At 38.6% G+C, this 20,873-nt stretch overlaps 1 protein-coding gene across 19 annotated transcripts in view; it reads left to right on the top strand.

The window, feature by feature from the left end:
- USP54 (ubiquitin specific peptidase 54) overlaps positions 1 to 20,873 on the top strand; it is a 149,884-nt gene that overhangs the window by 50,996 nt on the left and 78,015 nt on the right. Inside the window, exon 1 of one of the 19 annotated variants that reach the window (XM_082406830.1) lies at positions 5,539 to 6,004. The exons of the other annotated variants lie outside the window; for them this stretch is intronic. The gene's annotated coding sequence lies outside the window, so the exon portion shown is untranslated. Of the gene's footprint in view, positions 1 to 5,538; positions 6,005 to 20,873 lie in introns of those variants that run through there. 19 annotated transcript variants of the gene reach the window in all.

Raw genomic sequence — 20,873 nt, 5'->3', positions numbered from 1 at the left:
GGTTCTTGTGAAACCTCTTAAGGAGAGTTTTTGCCTTTAGAATCTTCTGAGTTAACACGCATAATTATTTCAGTGACATAGCAAGGTGTTATCAGAACTGGAAGCAAATTGCTCTTCAGTTTATTCCCAATTTTAGTTTGTGGCCATCCTGAATTTTTGGCACAGTCACCACTGTCCTTTAGTCCTCTCATTATGTGCCTGACCTAAATCTTCACAGATTTGGAGTAAGAACACTAGAAGAAAGAGCTCTAGACGTGGATTTGGGGTCTGAGGGTCTGAAGAGGTTTAGGATAAGAGCTATATGGATAGAGAAGGTAAAAATGAGAAAAATATAAGATTAGGGGTCAGACATGGTTTCAGAAAATTGGAGGGAGAGTGTTAATGTAGAAGCAACATAACTGGGCCTCAGTGTCCTCTACTTACAGGAAGTAGTAAGTTCAAGCTCTGTGTGGTCTCATGAGATCACTTGGACAGGGTCTGTCTGAACTTAGTCTGTTCTGGAGTCTATATTTCTATAGTACAGGAATAGGCTAGCAACATAATTTTTACTTGCACTCTATTTCATCGTCTTCCCCTCACCCCCCAACATTTTCTTCTTTCTTTCTTTTTTTTCCCTTAGGCATGTCTTTCTTCTTCCTTGATTTTGCCTTAAACTTGTAGGCTTAAGATTTAAAAGAGAATGAGAGGTTCGTGTTTTTAACCGCTTTCTATGAGACTAGTGATGCCGAAAACTTGGCCTCTGCGCTCTGGTGCCGAATTGAATCTTGGAGACAGAGTTTTGGGTGAAGTAGAAAAGAATAGCTTTATTGCTTTGTCAGGCAAATGGGAACACCGAAGACTTGTGCCCTGAAAAACTGTGTGTCCCAATGTGGGGGGATTTGGTGAGGATTTTTTTTTTTTTTTTTTTTCTTTTTTGACCATGCCACATAGCTTGTGGGATCTTAGTTCCCTGACCAGGGGTTGAACCTGGGCCCTCAGCAATGAAAGCAAAGAGTCCTAACCACTGGATCACCAGGGAATTCCTGATGAGGAGTTTTACAGCAGTAGTTCAAGGGCGGGGTTGCCGATAAGGATCAGGGTGTGTGAAGGGCCTTCACTCCTTTAATCTGGCCTCAGGTGGTTTCCTGATGAGCTTCTGGAGGTTATCAAACTGTGACCTTCTCTGGAATAAAGAATGCTAATATCTTCCATTTGTTGGGGATTTTAGTTCTGTAAAAGAACTCAAAGATACCATTATGAGTATCCCTTGAGGACCCTGCCCCAAGGCTACATTGTTGTTTCTTGGCTGCTCCTCCCTTGTCTCTGCATCCCCTCCCTTCCCTGATTAGCAACTGTTCGAAAGGCTTCCATGCCCAAGAGCCCCACAGAGTCCTGCTGGTTTCACTAGCATTTAGGTGATTCTGTGGTGCTTGAGAGATATTTGACATCCTTACTCCTCTCTAGAAGCTTTCAGCCTCTTTGAAGAAATTTTAAACGTTGTTCTAGAGATATGTTGGCTATATTCATAATGACATAGTGCTATTTCAAATAATTTTTAGGATAATGCAAGATGTAATTAAATATATGAATTTAAATGATAATGATATTATAATATTAGAAACTCAAATAAGTGGCCCCTGACTGCCTTTCCTCTTTTTTCAGAGTCCATTTGTGTGAGAAATACACAGAACTGTTTTTGGATGGTTTGTTGCTTAGGTCTGTGGTTAACAGCCAGAGTTTATCCGAAGTATGTCCTTAGGATCATAATTGTTTGGTTTTTTTTTTTTCTTCTCTCTTCCTTTTTTGCATTATACCTCTTCTTAGTAATGGATACTTGAGTAAAATAATCAGCTATTCAAGGTACATATGCTATTTACTAACACTAAATAAATCTCAGAATATAAACTAGATACAAATTAGCTATGTAGTTTTTATTGTTTTCCATGGACTTTCCAGTATATTCTTCTTTACAATCTAGAGTCAAAGGCTAGAATATTTTCTCTTGGGTTCCTTGTTAACAAAGATCAAGTCCATATTTTAGTTTCATTTTCCAAACTCCAGTTTAAGCTTTTTTTCCCCCATGTGAACATATAGCCAGGAGTCAAATGCTACTGTTCTATGGGCTTCCACTTGATATAAAGCAGTCTTTACCCTGCCCCTCCCCACCTCAATCCTCCATAGTTTATTTAAGAGTCGCCAAATTTCCTCACTGCTCCCTAGAGTGCTAAAATCAAGACACTTTTATTTTCCAATCTGGCTCCTACTCTGGAGCCACTCAACTCCTTCCTTTGCTGCTAATATCAGCATTATCATTAGCATCTCAGAAATAAAAACCAACAAAAATGGTTTTTGGGGTTACTCCAGGAGGGAGTCACCTTGGTTTTTCTTAGAGAAATTCTGTTTCTCTTTTATGGCTCTAAGAGAAGCAAAATATTCTCTTATTAAATTGAACATTCTGCTGTACCCTACCCCTCTGGATAGTGGATGTGACCAAGTGGGAGTTTTCAGCCTGTGTTCTTCCATATCACCCCCCACCCCCAACATACCCCACCCACCCGCACAAGGATTTCTCTTGATTGTTTTATTCAAGTCTTAGAAGTAGTTTCTCCCTGCTAAAATTTTTTATATTTTTTCAGAGGTCTTTGTCTGTATAGTCAAAGGTGGACTCTTATGGTATAACATTCCCTGCAAAGTACTTGAAAAATAGGACAAGTTTGGTTGAAGCACAGTTTTACAAAGTACTGTTGTTATTGAACTGAACTTGAATTCACATGCTTGGAGCCTAGGAAAGCCAATCTGCTGATACCAGGTTGTGGTGAAGGAAAGCACAGCATTTACTGCAGGATGCCAAGCAAAGAGAACAGTCAGCTTGTGCTCAAAAGACCTGAACTCCCCGGTGGCTTTCAGGGAAGCTTTATTTATTTATTTAAAGTTTTTTTGATGTGGACCATTTTTAAAGTCTTTATTGAACTTTTTACAATATTGCTTCTATTTTATGTTTTGGTTTTTTGGCTACGAGGCATGTGGGATCTTAGCTCCCTCACCAGGAATCGAACCCACACCCCCTGCATTGGAAGGGGGAGTCTTAACCACTGGACCACCAGGGAAGTCCCAAGGAAGGGTTTTTTAAAGGCAACATTATGGGTAAAGGTTGCAGGGTGCCTGATCAACTCATGGACATTCTTCTGATTGGTTGATGGTGAGGTAACAGGGTGATGTTCCTGGAATCTCAGTCATCAATCTACTGGTTCCAGCTAGTCTGGTGTCTAGTATTTGTGGTTAGATGTAGTCACCATTCTCTACCTGGGAGGGGGGGGGGTCTTAGTTTCTGCAGAACAGCTAGAAGATATGCATCAGATTGTTATCAGTATCCCATCAGGAGAACCAGGAGTCCTGTGACTAATCTAATCATTGATTGCATGAGGCTGCTCTTTGGAACTCAGGGAAGGCCTAGGAGACTAAAGCCTTTTTTCTACAACCAAGAAACTGAGACACGGAGCGACTTTTGTACCTGGGAAGGCTCTGCAGGCTCCTGCTCAGCTTCACTGTTGTAACCAGTGTCATCCAACTTCAGGATCCCTGAACATTTAAAAATGACATCTAAACCCATATATGTTAGTCTTCCTCTTTGTTTGGGAACCCTTGACTGAAACTCCTCACCTTGGCTAGGCAGGATGATAACTGCTTGCCTGCATTGTCTTACAATAGGAGGTCCTGAAGAAGAACATGGTTCTGCCATGGAAAACTAACCGGGAGAATTTGGGAGGAGCTGAAAGGAGGGAGGACATGCCAGCCCATAGTATGTCTTGTAAAACTAACCTGGAAAAATTTGGGAGGGGCCAGAGGAGGAGGGAGGAGACAATGTGTCCTGGCAACCTCCCATAAACCTTCACAATGAAATCCGTCTTAGCTGAGACATGCCTGTGCCACCAGGAAGGACCCTGAGTCAGACCGAATATGGGCCAAGCAAGATGATTAGCCACCTGGAAACTGATACCCTTACCATAAAACCTGAGACTGTGAACCACGGAGCAGAGGAGTTCTCCTAGGTTCCCTTATCCTGTTGCTCTCTGCTCGGGCACCTCTTCCCAGTAAAATCTTTTGCTTTTGTCAGTATGTGTGTCTCCTCGGATTCATTTCCGAGTGTTAGACAAGAGCCCACCCTTGAGCCCTGGAAGTGGTCCCCCTTCTTGCAACATCTTGACCTAGCAATCATGCCCACAAAAACACTCCTACAAGCAATTTGGCACTCATCTAGCACAAAGCTGTAGTTACTCAATTTATTTTGGGTTGAGATGCCTAGTGGTTGACACAGGGTTCTCTTTATATGATACAGAATCTCCTATGCAGTCTTGAAAAGGAAATAAGAAATGTCCAAAAATAACTTACACAAGGCAGAATGTGAGTATGTAGGAGAGTTTTGCATGAAGTATTTTCTGAGGGGCTTCAAAAGAGATTACAGTTCATTAGGGTGAGATTTCCCTGTGGATCACCTCCCTTACCTGGCTGAGATGAGAAGTCACGTTATCTAGTTGCATTGTAACCAGGGTTGAAGCTCTGTAACTCTGCCCCAGTATTCTTAGTTTTATTTGATTAGTTCCACAAGGAATATATAACCATCTCTTAAGGACTTGATTGGAGAGCTTGCCCTTGATATTTGTACACTCTTTTTTTGTATTTAGCACTGATCATAGAAATCCTGTGTTTCACATTTTGAAATGACACTAACATCTCCACACCCCCACCAAGCACTAGGAGACCTGAATTAGAATGCTAAGGGTTAGCAAAAGAAAAGCAATAGTTTCTTTTTCTTTCTTTTTTTTTTTTTAATTTGGGCACTTCCCTTGTTGTGAAAGGACTACTTTAGACTAGTATATTGTTAAAATGTAAGAGCTTAATTAGTTTTGGGTAGTGCCTGCTTTTGTTTAATTTTACCAATAAATCTTAATTAAATCTTAAAAAAAATCAACCCATACATTTTTCTCTCAACCTATAGAAATACAACAGAACTTCCTATTCGGCAAGGATTCTGCTGATGAGTTTTTTCATCAGTATGCTTATAAAACAACTCCTTTCAATAAAGCTGTTTTATAACAGGGAGTAGTACATAGAAGGGTGTGCGTTGGTCCTCTGGGGCCTTTGTGCCCTGCCTGCAAATGTGAGTTCTGGGTGGAATGATCACATGTTTGGGGGTAGGACTCTGCCTGCTGTTTGTTCTTGGTGATATAATTTGGCCTCTTTCCTGAGAGAAGGAGGGAGATTTTTCACTGTCCTCGCCTTTCAGGTTGGGAATCTTTGAGAGTCCAAGCTTTTAAAAATTGATTCCTGAATCCAACCTCTCAGTTTACACAGTAATTTTCTTTAAGAGTGTGTCTTGTTTAAGGTAGTTGGAAGAGTTTTGCCTCTTAAAATGATTTAATTCAATTTAAGTCTAGACAGTCTTGGAATTATGAATTAAGAATTCGAACAACGACATTGTTTTGGTTTTCTCAAAAGCACTATGAAAGCGTCTTCAAGTGCTCCTTTTGACTTAGTGCAAAGGACTTTTTTAGTGCTGGCCCTCCATTTGAAAGCAGCTGCCACTGCCCAAACCTTATTGTTATAGTGCTGACCTCTGTCATCAGGAATGCCCCGGGAGGAAACAGACTCCTATATGTTTTTCTTAAGCCTCTATGAAGTTTGTGATATGTCCTTTCAAATTACTTTTGGTTAGTTTCTTAAGTTTACTTTGTGTTTCATTGGAAGCTCCATGTTTTTAGCTTTATCATGAATTGTCAGTGCTGAGTTCCTGGTAGGTGATAAAAAGAATTGCCCTTTCCCTGTTACTCTGTTCTGTGGGAAGCCTTTGTGGTTTAAATTCACAGTTTCCCATTGTTGCTAGCTTCAGTTGTCTCCTCCCTCTGTACCCTTCCCTCCCCAGAACTCTAGCTCTTCCCTTGCCCCTCCCCGTTCCTGTATCACTGGTCCCACAAATGCCCTTGTGATTGCTGGTGGCCTTTTGCTGGAGGTGTGAGTGTGCTCTCTGGTAAGTATGTGCTTATGGTAAAACTGGGTGGGTGGAGGGATGTAGGGAACTGGTCAGTCTTTGTGAAGTGCTGCTTTTAACAGGCAAAGTGTAAACCTTGAAAGTGAGGTTAACTTCTTAACTTTCAGAAGGCTTCTGTAGTGCTGACTGTTGTTTCTGTTCTTCCCTCCTCTTATTCAATTATTAAGGCTTTGGAAATTTGATTTTTATTATTGGTTTAAAAACCCATTCTCATAGATTTTCTTGAGCTCATAGAATTAAAGGCAAGGATTGTGGGTTTAGTATTTTAAATTTCCTTCAGATAGAAGGTTATTTGTGATTTCTTTATACTTATTTTCAGTATTAACATACTGATAAAAGAAATAATGAAGAAGAGGTCTTATTTTGTGGCTAAGCTGGAAAGTAGCATTTATTTCCAGAATTGGAATGATTCTTTTTTCTTCTCAGCAAATGTTGGCAAAATTCACTAAGATTTTGGCAATATATTGTCAATTCTGGGAAATGGTTTGCTCAGTACTTGAAGATAACAGATGGTTCTGGGAATTACTTTTGGGAAGTTAGATTTGTTCATTAGCACCTTCTCTCTTGAGATGTGAGATCTATAATCCTTTTGAAAGTAAAATATTTAATATTTGGTGTTCAGCTTAAGTCAAATATCACTTTCATAATGGGCTTTCTATTTCCTTGGATTATACGTTTTGATCCTCAACTAAGAAACAGTGTGTGTGTGTGTGTGTGTGTGTGTGTGTGTGTATGTGTTGACATTGAATGGATGATATTCTGGTATTTCAAGCAGTTATAAAATTGTAAGCCTTGGGTTCTTCAGAAGTACTGCTAATTAAAAGTTATTTTTATGGTAGATGATGTGAGGGAAAACTTGTTTGTGGTATTTCATTGCGGTTCATTGCAGTTTGTGGCATTTCATTGCGGTTCAACCTTCCTAATTGATAGGTGCACTTGTATAATAATGAATTCCTGAGCTCTACTACCATGTGGCAAGTGCTAGTTTCTATGCTAAGTGCTTTGCATTTACTTCTAATTCCCAGTATGACCTTGTCAGATAGGTAGTATTATCCCTTTGGGAAACAGTCATGCATAGGTAGAACATGGGTTTTTCTTTTCAGGAAAATGAGGGAAATATTCCCTACTTGGTAGATTAATTGTGAGAACTAAAGGACGTACCATGTGTCTGGTGCCTAGCATAGAGTTGGTGTTCACTAAGTGGTGGCTACTGTTATTATAATTTTACAGCTGAAAGAGCTGGAGGGTAAGTACTTTGCTTAAGGTCTCTCAGTTGTCAGAAGTAGAGGTGGGATTCGAACTGGCTCAAAACCAGGAGTCTGGCAGCATGTTTTTGTTTGAGTATTGGAAGGCTTTTAGAGTAGATTTCAGTGGATCCCTGCCCATCCCTCCACTCCTGCCCCCAGAGAGGAGGGGTTCTTGATATATGCCTTTCTTTCCTTGGTATCCTCTGTCACCTTCCCAGTCATGTGCTTGGTCTCTCACACTGGAGTTGCTTGTGCCATTCAGTGCCAGTGTTCTCCCAGCAGAAATGAGTCAAGCCAGTGCAGTCAGTGGCTTTTGAAAGAGCCATCATGCTTTCATTATTGTTTGTGCTGAAATAATTTGGGTAGTGGTATGTTTATTTTTTTAAAAATTTTTTAGTTTTTTAAATTGTAAACTTTTTTTTTTAAGTGGTATGTTTATAATGATTAATAAATACTGCATGGTTGCAATCGAGCATTTAAGTTAAAAAAATCTTAGGGTTTAAAAAATTAGGAAAAAACTCTCTAGTTCTAAGTTACTGAACTAGAGGATAATATAAGGCAACTTTATGGAACTCATAGTTATCATTTTGCTATCCTGGGGCCTAATGTATTCACTATTGACTTTTTCCCCTTTATCTACCACAGTTACTAGTTTGGTGCTATTAGCAGTATGTTTGAGGAAGAATGTTGTGTTTGTCCTACTGGCTATTAGGTAGAGTATCTTTCTTCCATAGACCTTTGGGAAACAGAAGGTATGATTTAGGTATGATATGATTTAGGCAGTAGATTCAGGGAAGAAATAGAGATGACTGGTTATACTTATAACTGAGTTATCTCTAAATTGAAAAATGTATTTCAAAAAACTTAGTTCTTCATTTATTCTTTTATTTAACAAGTATTGAACATCTGCTGAGTGTAAGGCAATGTAACTTTCTGCTTTTTATTCTAATAAAGTACTCATGTGTTGGTTAAGAACTGATTAACAAAGTGTTCCTGGGAGGGAGAGATTAAATCCCAATTGGTGGGGGACAGTATTTAGAAAATCTTTTGGGAAATGAATTAAATATAAATGACTGCTCCTTCCTAATAGGGTGTGACTGTCATTAGTCGTTATTACTATAAATTGCCAGCAGGATGGCTTCTTCAAACAGGTTTGCTGAGTGGAGTGGATTACTAGTATTAGGAAATACTGGGAAGATGGGGCTGGGGGAAGGGTAATACAGATAACCCTTGAACAACAGGGACTGGAACTGCATGGGTCCACTTATATGCAGGTTTTCTTGAATAAATATACATATTTCTTATTGAGCAAAATGCTGGGTGTATACATAGAACAACTCATTTTTTTGTGTTTTAAGTGTAAGTATTTTGTCACTGAAGTTTTTTGAGCTAAATAGTAATTGATCAGAGATTGCTTTTGGCACTATTTTATAGATAGGATTAGAAGGGGGAGAATAGTTTGGAAGTTACCACAGTAGTCGAGGTGAATTGTATTGAAAATGCATTATTTTTAGAATACATTTTCCCTCATTTTGATAGGCTTTTGGTTTGTGCTATCAATTATAGTTTAATCTCATAGAATTTTTACAGTAAGTGTGTGTGTGTGTGTGTGTATGTGTGTGTGTGGGTGTGTGTGTGTAAGAAAGGGAGAAGGAAAGAGAGAGGATGGGTATAGGGGATGCAGTTATCATAATCATAGCTACTATTTATGGAGCTCCTATTTTGTACCTGGCCCTAAGTATTATAATTTTGTTGCAATACTCTCAATAAATCACATTTATTACATGTACTAAATGACCTGAAAGTGATGGAGCAGGATTGGAATTTAGATTCATTTTATCCTGCTTCTTCATAATTATCATCAAAACATTTATGCCTCATTTACTAGATACTGGGCTAATTTTATATATAAAATATATATACACATATATGTATGTATACACACACACTATTTCATTTAACCCTCGTAAGAGTCGTATGAGAGACATATATATTTTTTTTAATTCCATTTTATTGATGAGGTACCTGAGACTTCAATAATTGATTCAATAAGTTGGTCAAGATAACATAGTTGTTAGGTGGTAGAGTCCAAACCTGTTCTACCATGCGAACTCTAGGTCCCTAAGTTTTATTTTTATTTATTAATTTAAAAAATTTATTTATTTTATTTATTTATTTTTGGCTATGTTGTGTCTTTGTTGCTGGGCGTGGGCTTTCTCTAGTTGTGGCGAGCAGGGGCTACTCTTCTTCGTTGTGGTGTGCGGGCTTCTCATTGTGGTCGCTTCTCTTGTTGCAGAGCACAGGCTCTAGGCCCGTGGACTTCAGTAGTTGTGGCTCACAGGCTCAGTAGTTGTGGCTCGTGGGCTCTAGAGCGGAGTCTCAGTAGTTGTGGCACATGGGCTTAATTGCTGCACGGCATGTGGGATTTTCCCAGACCAGAGCTCGAACCCATTTCCCCTACATTGGCAGGCGGATTCTTAACCACTGCGCCACCAGGGAAGCCCGGTCCCTAAGTTTTATAATTCACATTGTGTTCCCTGGGAATGGTACCTCCTGGATCTCCACTATGATCATGGTGTTTCCTGAGGTTATATAATGTGGTTGGCCCTGCAAAGGCTGCACTTTTAACCACTGTGTTCTTTCTACTATCATGCTGCCTCCCTTAGAAGTCAGTAAATTATCTATATAGCTCTGGATCTTTATAAGGAGGCGCTAAGTAGCCTGCAAATGTCATCTCTTTTTACTTATTTTTAAAATTTATTTATTTATTTATTTTTGGCTGTGCCAGGTCTTAGTTGCAGCATGTGGACTTCTTAATTATGGCATGTGGACTCTTGATTGCGGCATGTGGGCTCTTAGTTGTGGCATGCGGACTTCTTAGTTGTGGCATGCGTGTGGGATCTAGTTCCCCCACCAGGGATTGAACTGGAACCCCCTGCATTGGGAGCACAGAGTCTTACTCACTGGACCACCAGGGAAGTCCCCAAATGTCATTTCTTAGTCATTAAATTTGTCACTTAATAGCAAAGTGAAACATGTCTTCGTGTTTTTTTTTCCAGCTGCTTTTGGACAAATTTATTGTAAATGGCAGTTTTCTAAGCTCTTACAAAAAGAAAAAATATAAGGCTTTCTGTCCTTTATCAGCATACAATTTTTCTTGTTGTACATGATGTAATAATTTGAAGCTGCCAAAGTCCAACCCTCAGGAAATTGTTTGAGTTGAGTAACTGTATTCACTGGGGAGTTTGTGATAACCAGCCCATAAATCAACAAATAACGTGGCCTGTTTTATGGTTGTAGATGCTATCTCTTTTTATTTTTAAGCTTGAATGAGAGCAATTATTGATTGAGTTGATACAGTCTTCATTAGAAAAAACCATCTGCGATATCTCAAGCTAGGTATGGAGATTTGGAGGACTTTTATTTAAGGAGAGTCAGAGTTTATCAGAATGTTGGAATTGGCTGTTCTAGGTACTTATCCCTTCAAACAAGAAGTTTTCTCTTTAAATTAAACTTTCAGTGATTCAGTGCCTATTATATTCAACTTCTGTGTGGAATAAAAAGATACCCTTAAGGCATATGTGAGGTACTACATGTACACAAATAACTGTAATATGGGGGAAGATGGGAGTGCTTATCTTGGAGTGGAGGATGAGTGAGGGGCACTTAATAGGTGCGTAGTGAAATGTCTGATGAATAAATGAGTGAGTAGAAGATGTAGCTGGAAAATGGTGGTAAGGTCTAATGATTCTCAAGCTTTGTGTAGGTGCCAGACATATTTAATTCAATCTTATAAATTAGTTAATTTTACTAGCGGACTATGCGAATGTAAAAATATGCAATAAAAAAAGCACAATCGGGCTTCCCTGGTGGCGCAGTGGTTGAGAATCTGCCTGCCAATGCAGGGGACACGGGTTCGAGCCCTGGTCTGGGAAGATCCCACATGCCGCGGAGCAACTGGGCCCGTGAGCCACAACTACTGAGCCTGCGCATCTGGAGCCTGTGCTCCGCAACAAGAGAGGCCGCGATAGTGAGAGACCCGTGCACCGCGATGAAGAGTGGCCCCCGCTTGCCACAACTAGAGAAAGCCCTCGCACAGAAACGAAGACCCAACACAGCCATAAATAAATAAATGAAAAAAAAGGCACAATCACAGACTTCCCTGGTGGCGCAGTGGTTAAGAATCCACCTGCCAACGCAGGAGACATGGGTTTGAGCCCTGGTCCGGGAAGATCCCTCATCCTGTGGAGAAACTAAGCCCGTGCGTTACAACTACTGAGCCCACATGCCACAGCTACTGAAGCCCGTGCGCCTAGAGCCCATGCTCCGCAACAAGAGAAGCCACTGCAATGAGAAGCCTGAGCACCGCGATGAAGAGTAGCCCCTGCTCGCCGCAACTAGAGAAAGCCCGCACGCAGCAACAAAGATCCAACACAGCCAAAAATAAACAAATTAATTTTAAAAAAAAGAAAGCGCAATCATGAACATGAGTCAATAAGAAAAAAAAACTGTCAAAATAGGTCCTGTTGACTGCTTTGGGGTTTTTTTTTTTTTTTTTTTTTTTGTAGAAAAGAATAGCTTTATTGCTTTGCCAGGCAAAGGGGGACACAGCGGGTTCCTGCCCCTCAAAAACTGTTTGTCCCTGCTTTGTTGTTGTTGTTTTTTTTAAGTTTACTGTTTGTTCATGTTTTTGCCCTGTAAGCAGTGGAATAAGTGGACAAGAAAAAATTATGGGAGAGAAACTTGTGAAAACGCCATCCATTAATTTCTCCCCTTGTGAATTATAAAAATACCATTTTTCTCTAGCCAAAAGAATACCCATCTCTGGAAGCCATTGAAAAGGGGAGTGTCATGGTATTTTAGGAGTCCTCTGGTAGTCACATATTTAGGAATGGAGACCTGTCAATGAGTCAGAATGTGGCCCAGTAGTCCAGAGGGGAGAGGATCTGGACCTTAGCAGCAGCAGCAATGAAAATAGAATGAAAGGAAGTAGAAATCCACATCTGACCCCCTGTTTCTAAATAGGAAGTAGTTACCAATTATTAAACAGCTTTCATATTGTTAGAATATTAGGCGTCTCAATGGTTGGTTACCTCTGGTCCAGAGTCCTTTCATTCTGCTTTTAGGGAAAATGAGTTTAAATTCCAATTTTAGTTTTACTTTAAGTAAGGAAACTATAAGTTAAAGATAATTCATCTATGAATTATAGATAATTTAGAAAATAGAGAAAAGAGGAAAAAAAAATTCATCACCCTAACAAGACCCCTGTTATTTTACATTTACTTATCCTTGATCTTGTAGATTTAAAAACTTTTCTAATAGTTCATTCTAGGTAAATCAAGCTCTGAGAAACAGGTTTCTGAACTAATAACCCATTAACTGCTAAACTGTGATGTTAAACATGATAACCCCAGACATTTCACACAAGCCTTCATTGGACTCTAAATTTCCCATGATCACAAACTATTAGTCCACCTACCTATATAAGTATAGATATTAATCCTCCAATTGCCTCTATTCTGCATTGGGCCCAAGCTTTCATTTCCCTCAGTGAATTATTTGCACATTTAAAAAGTTTTTTATTTGAACCAATTTTGGACTTACAGAAAAGTTGCAAAAATAGTACAGTTTTTATATAGCCCTAACCCAGCTTCCGCTAATGTTATCATCTTATATAAGCATAGTATAATGATCAGAACCAGGAAATTAGCATTGGTTCAATACTGTTAAGTAAAGACCGTCAAACTTCAAGTTTCTTCACCATTGTTCTTTATTGAGGATCCTATCTAGGATCTCACATTGCATTTTAGGCTTTTTTCCTCCTTAGTCTTCTAGGTTCTGTAAAAGTTTCTCAGTCTTTCTTTGTCTTTTATAACTTTGACATTTTTGGAGGGTATTAGTCAGTTATTTTGTCAAATATTCCTCAATTTGGATTTGTCTGATTTTTTTTTTCCTCATGATTGAACTGAGATTATATGGTTTAGGCAAGAATGTCAAGAAATGTGTTCTCAGTGCATTATTACCATGGGATTCATGATGTCAATATGTATTATTGCTCGTGATGTTTGACTTGATCACTTGGTTAAGGGGGTTTCTGCCTGGTTTCTCTACAGTAAAGTTACTATCTTTCCCTTTGTGGTTAATAAATGTCTTGGTGGAGATACTTTGATACTATCATTTGCATGAACGTCATGGAATTCTCTACGTATAGAATTAGTAGTATTACTTAGAGACCTCATTGAACTTCATTTAATGATTATGAAATGAATTCCCTTAAGGGAGCTATCCCTTTCTAAGATACCTGCACCTTACTCCTGGTTTCATCAAAGGACCTTCAGGTTCTGCAGGAATAAATTCATTCTAGTCAGTATTGGTCTCAGTTACACTCATATCCTATTCATAAAGAAGTCTCCAATGCTAATAAGCTATAGATCTCTGAACCTCCTTTACCCGACTGTCTCTTAGGGTGACAGGCTCTTCCTGTGGCCCAGTGTCCTTCCAGGCCTCATCTCTCTTTACGGATAAGCCAGTTTCATTTCGCAAACATTTAAATGACTACTTAGGGTTTTTTCAGACACAGAGGCTAAGAGAAACTGAGTTTGTTGGTGAGGAATATAGTGGTAGATAATTAGGGCAGCTACGTCTATAGCCTGGTTTAATACTTTGGCCTGAGAAAAATGGCAGCACATTATGATGCATTGTGTATACTCGTTGTGAAGTAATCATTCTCTGTATTTCATTAATATAGAGAAATGTTTTTTTCTAGAGGTCTTTATTTTCTAGAGCTGCACCTCTAATACTGGCAGTCTTGAGCCATGATCTTTTAAATTTAGCCCTGCCATTTCTACTCTGTCAACTGTGTGTGGATCCCTAGTAGAATTATTACAGTCAGCCCAAGAATGAAAAATTCAAATATAAACCAAAGAGTACAATTTAGATCTATTTAGTGCTAACAAAATTTATATAACGCATAATGTATTAGATGGCTTTGATTAGTAAAATACAAATTTATTAGTATTACCGAATTTAAAGTAGATTTTTGAATCATATATTTTCTCAAGTAACATATACTATAAAAGCTCAGTTTCTGTAATATGATTCAGAGTCTGTGGGACCTGGAGCTTACATAATTCAGGGGGCCCACTTTAAGGGAAACATTTTTTAAAAAAAAGAAAAGTAAAAAAAAAAAAAATAAATAAAAAATAAAAAAAAGAAAAGTAGATATTGGGCCTGAGGGCCTGTGCAAGAGAGGGGCCCTGAAGCTTAATCTTCATGGGTTCTTCTTTTTTTTTTTTTTTTCTTAATTCTACCCCACCTCGCCCTTGCCTTTCAGTGTTGGCTGCACATATGGTGCCTCTCCCTTCCCAAGGAATTGCTTTTACTGATATTATTTCCTGTCATAATTCATGGTTTCTTCTTAAGCTTGCCTCTGGATGTGGGGGTCTACAAAAAGGTTGGGACCCACTGTTTTCCATCATTTCACACATGGCAAAGGTTTTTTAGCCTGCTCACAGGAAGTTAGTGTGTTAAGATTGGGAACAATGTGGGACATACAATTTAGTAACTCTGCTACATAAAGAAATAGGTAATAGGTGATAAGATGACATTCTTCTTTTCCAATTTTGGCTTCTAAGCTTCCTAGAAGTTTACCTGATGTTAGAGACAACAAGGTAATGCAGGCTGTTTTGACTTAGTAAATCCCAGGAGCTAGGTCGTAATGATGATTAAATAAGTATAAAGTAGATTAAAGATTAAATAAGTATAAGTATTTATGTTCACATTTTTTATTTCTTCATGATTCAGACTTGGTAGGTTGTATATTTCTATATTTTAATTTATTTCTTCTAGATTATTCAGTTTGTTGGTGTATAATTGTCCACAGTAGTTTCTTATGATCCTTAGTATTTCTCTGTTATCAGTTGTAATTTCTCCTTTTTAATTTCTGATATTATTTATATGAACCTTCTCTCTCTTTTTTCTTAGTCTAGTTAAAGATTTGTCAATTTTATTTATATTTTCAAAAACCCAGCTTTTAGTTTCATTGGTCTTTTCTGTTGCCTTTCTAGTATGTGTTAATCAACTTGATTATGGGAATCCCTTCACACAATGTATTCATATATAAAATCATCACATTGTACACTTTAAATATATTACAGTTTTATCAATTATACCTCAATAAAGTTGGGAAAAAAGGAATTTATGAACAAGCTTATTCAGAGTCTATTCAACAATAGTAAAATATAGGTTGCTGTATCTTCTTCAGAGTTGAGAGCAACACGGCAATAAGATTCTTATATGCTCTTTCTCTTCCTTCCATCTTTGATTGAATATTCCATTGTGTTTGGAGTTGGCTGGAAACTAATGAATGTGTATAGATAATGATACATTTTCTGCAAAGAGTTTGGGAATAACTAGCTGCCAAATAGCCTACTATCTGTTAGTTTGTTGTAGTCTAGGACTATTCTCTGCAGGATGCTGCGTGCCCTTTGGTTGCTACTGTTACAAAGGCAAAATCAATCAGATAGGAGTATTAGATAATGGACTATGGAGCCGTTTTAATTTAAATTTGAATAAATTTGCATCTAGCACTTAGTTACCAATATCAGGTGGTGGTTGTTTTTAATCATCATCTAATTGGCTGACATGAAAACTAAGCAAGATTCTGTATTGAAAACTGTATATGGGGCTTCCCTGGTGGCATAGTGGTTAAGAATCTGCCTGCCAATGCAGGGGACACGGGTTCGATCCCTGGTCCCAGAAGATCCCACATGCTGCGGAGCAACTAAGGCCATGTGCCACAACTACTGAGCATGTGCTCTAGAGCCCGCGAGCCACAACTACTGAGCCCACGTGCCACAACTACTGAAGCCCGCATGCCTAGAGCCTGTGCTCCACAATAAAAGAAGCCACCACAATGAGAAGCCCACACACCGCAATGAAGAGTAGCCCCCGCTATCTGCAACTAGAGAAAGCCCTTGCTCAGCAACAAAGACCCAAAGCAGCCAAAAATAAATAAATTAAAAAACAACAACAACAAACAAACTGTATATGGACAACTTCTTTGGAACAGATTGCCACTAAACAAATAATGCAATGCTCACCAAGTTTGTTTAGCTTTCGGTTTTTTGTTTGTTTGTTTTTTTAAACTAAGTATCTAAGGATATGACTCAGATGCATTTATACAGAACTACCTCACTAGGATCTCATCTGCCCAAAGCTGTGTGATGTCCCTTAAAATGTTTATATTGGGCTTCCCTGGTGGCGCAGTGGTTGAGAATCTGCCTGCCAATGCAGGGGACACGGGTTCGAGCCCTGGTCTGGGAAGATCCCACATGCTGCGGAGCAACTGGGCCCGTGAGCCACAACTACTGAGCCTGCGCGTCTGGAGCCTGTGCTCCGCAACAAGAGAGGCCGCGATAGTGAGAGGCCCGTGCACCGCGATGAAGAGTGGCCCCTGCTTGCCGCAACTAGAGAAAGCCCTCGCACAGAAACGAAGACCCAACACAGCCAATAATAAATAAATAAATAAATAAACTTAAAAAAAAAAAAAGTTTATATTGACAGTGAGGAAAGCCTGAAGTTTTAACTGAGTCACATTAATATTAGAATATCTTGCTTTATAAGATGAAGTAATTATGGAAAGTTTATGTATATGTATATATGTATGCATACATACATATATACACACACATATATATTTAGAATCATGCTTTTTAGTTAGAATAACAATTTATATATAGAAAGATAGATTATATGACAAATAAACTATAGTGAACTCCTATGTAATGTATCCCACAATAACAGGTATTTGTATATAACACAATAACAGATATTTGTATATAACACAATTGGCTTCTGACCTCCATCCATTCTCTATTCTCAGATGGGATGGAGGGGAACAGGGAGAGGGGAAGGACCCTAGAAACAATGGTCTGATAGAAACATTAATTCCCCTTAAAATTATAGAAAATTTATATAGGAATTCAGAAATGGGGGAGATCCCTTCAGGCTTGGGGTAGTCAAGGAGTGTTTTACAAAGGTTTTTACAAAGAGGCTGGGTTACCTATAGAGGGGAAGTAGGATACTGAGCATCCCAAGTAGGTAAAACTATTAATAAGATCACAGAAATGGGAAAACTCTTTGTTTGGGGAGAAGGTTTTTTGTTTTCTTTTTATAAATTTATTTATTTTATTTATTTATTTTTGGCTGCATTGGGTCTTTGTTGCTGTGTGCGGGTTTTCTCTAGTTGCAGCGATCGGGGGCTACTCTTCGTTGTGGTGCACGGGCTTCTCGTTGTGGTGGCTTCTCGTTACGGAGCACACGCTCTAGGCGCACAGGCTTCAGTAGTTGTGGCACACGGGCTCAGTAGTTGTGGCTCGTGGGCTCTAGAGCACAGGCTCAGTAGCTGTGGCGCATGGGCTTAGTTGTTCCGTGGCATGTGGGATCTTCCAGGACCAGGGCTCGAACCCGTGTCCCCTGCATTGGCAGGTGGATTCTTAACCACTGTGTCACCAGGGAAGCCCTTGGGGGAGAAGTTTTATGTAGTGAGATAAAAAGAGATAAATATAAAATATAAATTAAGGTCAGATTATGTTATTAAGAATCAGACTGAGAAGTTTGGACGTTATTCTTCAGGAGGAACCTGGGAAAGGTTTTTGTTTTTTTAATTGACACTTTAAAATATGCTTTAAAAAGTGTTTTTTAGGGCTTCCCTGGTGGCGCAGTGGTTGAGAATCTGCCTGCCAATGCAGGGGACACGGGTTCGAGCCCTAGTCTGGGAAGATCCCACATGCCGCGGAACAACTGGGCCCGTGAGCCACAATTGCTGAGCCTGCGCGTCTGGAGCCTGTGCTCCGCAACAAGAGAGGCCGCGATAGTGAGAGGCCCGCGCACCGCAATGAAGAGTGGCCCCCACTTGCCGCAACTAGAGAAAACCCTCGCACAGAAATGAAGACCCAACACAGCCATAAATAAAATAAATAAATAAAAATAAAAAAGTAAACAGGAGCTGTTGTTTAAAAAAAAAAAAAAAGTGTTTTTTAGAATCTTTGATAGTCTATATAAAATTACCAAAATTTATGTTAAAATACCACAATCTTTTTGGTATAGAGTTCTGAGTTTTGCTAAATGCATAGAGGTAGTGTAACTACCAGCACAATCAAGATATGTAACAGTTTCATCACCCTGGTACTGCCCCTTTGCAATCAACCCCTACTGTCACCCACAACTTCTGGAAACAGTGGTCAATTTTGACTTTTGAATTTTAATTTTGACTTTTCCAAGATGTCATAAAAGTGAAATCATATAGTATATAGCCTTTTGAATCTCATCATAGTACATTTGAAATTCATCCATATTTTTGTGTATGTCAGTATTCTTTCCTTTTTATTGTTGAGTTTTATGTATGTACCATTTACTAGTTGAAGAACATTTGGGTTGTTTCCAGTTTTTGGTGATTATGTGTAAAGCCACTATAAACACTTGTGTAAAGGTTTTTATGTGGCATAAGCTTTCATTTCTTTTGGGTAAAATACCTAGGAATAGGATTGCTAGGTCAGATGGTAAAAGTATATTTAACATTATATATAATTGCCAACAGTGTCATTTTGCATTTCTATCAGCAATTTAGGAGACTTCCAGTCGCTCTGATACTTCCTCATTAACCTTTGTTATTGTCAGGTTTTACATATTTTTGTTTTTGTTTTTAGCTATTTTAGTAGGTATGTAGTGTGGTTTTAATTCCATTTCCCTAAAGACTAATAAAATTGAATATCTTTTTATATGTTTATTAGCTATCTGTGTATTTTTTAAAAAATTTATTTAGTTTATTTATTTATTTTTGGCTGTGTTAGGTCTTTGTTGCTGCTCACGGGCTTTCTCTAGTTGCAGCGAGCGGGGGCTACTCTTTGTTGCGATGTGTGGCCTTCTCATTGGGGTGGCTCTCTTGTGTAGCATGGGCTCTTGGCGTGTGGGCTTCAGTAGTTGTGGCTCGTGGGGTCAGTAGTTGTGGCTCACAGGCTTAGTTGCTCCGCGGCATGTGGTATCTTCCCGGACCAGGGCATGAACCTGTGTCCCCTGCATTGGCAGGCGGATTCTCAACCACTGTGCCACCAGGGAAGCCCTGTGTATTTTCTTTAGTGAAGTATCTGTTCAAATCTTTTGTCCACTTAAGAAAATTCTATATTTTTTCTTATTAAGTTTAGAGGATTCTATGTATATTTTGGATACAAGTCATTTATCCAGTATGTGATTTGAAAATATTTTCTTTTCATCCTTGGGTTGTCTTTTCATTCGCTTAACAGTGTCTTTCAAAGAACAGCACCTCTTAATTATGATGAAGTCCAATTCTATAATTCTTTTTTTCTTTTATGGGTTGTGCTTTTGTTGTTGTATCTAAGGAATCTTTGCTTAACCAGAGGTCACAAAATTTTCATCTGTCTTCTAGAATTTTTATAGTTTTAGGTTTTCCATTTAGGGCTATAATCCATTTGGAGTTATTTTTGTATAAGATGTAAGGTATGGGTCAAGGTTCAGTTTTTTGAATATGTGTGTCCAATTGTTCCAACATCATTTATTGAAAATACTATCCTTTCTCCATTGGGTTGCCTTTGCACGTTTATTGAAAATTGGTTTGACAGTATTTGTGTAGGCCTGTTTCTGGGCTCTCTATTTTGTTCCAGTGATGTATGTGTTTGTCTTTTCACCAATACCACATGGTGTTGACCACTGAGTGTTCCAACTTTTTTCTTCTGTTTCACAATTCTTTTGGCTATTATAATTCCTTTGCCTCGGGATTTACCTGGTGGTCCAGTGGCTAAGACTCCGCACTTCCAATGTAGGGGGCCCGGTTTCGATCCCTGGTCAGGGAACTGGATCCCCCATGCCGCAACTAACTAAGAGTTCGCATGCTAATTAAAAAGATCCCGCATGCCACAACTAAAGATCCTGCATGCCGCAACTAAAAGATCCCGCATGCTGCAACTAAAGATCCTGCATGCTGCAACGAACATCCCATGTGCTGCAACTAAGACCCTGTGCAGCCAAATAAATAAATAAATATTAAAGAAAAATTAATTCCTTTGCCTCCATATAACTTTTAGAATCAGCTAGTCAATTTCTACAAAAAGAAATCTTGCTGGGATTTTGATTTAAAATTGCATTGAATCTATGGATCAGTTTGGAGTGAATTGACACCTTAACAAAACTGAGATGTCCAGTTTACAAACATGGCATGCCTATCCACTTACTTCAGTTTTGTAGTTTTCAGGATACAGATCATATATATATATAGTTACATTTATATCTAAGTATTTTATATTTTATGGTATTATTTTAAGTAGTACTTTAAAAGAATTTTGGTTTCCAATGTTCATTGCTAGTATATAGGAACACAAATGATTTTTTAAAAAAATATTGACTTTGTATTCTGTGATCTTACTGACTTCACTTATTAGTTCTTAGAGTTTTTTGGGTAGATTTCTTGGGATTTTCAAATGTAACATCATTGTCTATAAAGACGGTTTTTTCTTCCATTGTAATCTATATGTTTTTTAAACTTCTTTTTCTTGCCTTATTATACAGGCTAGGACCTCCAGTATGAT

This window comes from Balaenoptera borealis (assembly GCF_965194805.1).
Source record: "Balaenoptera borealis genome assembly, chromosome: 10".
In the NCBI taxonomy this organism is placed as follows: Eukaryota; Metazoa; Chordata; class Mammalia; order Artiodactyla; family Balaenopteridae; genus Balaenoptera; species Balaenoptera borealis.
The sequence above is the reverse complement of the archived record's forward strand: the minus strand, read 5'-3'. Positions and strand labels throughout refer to the sequence as shown.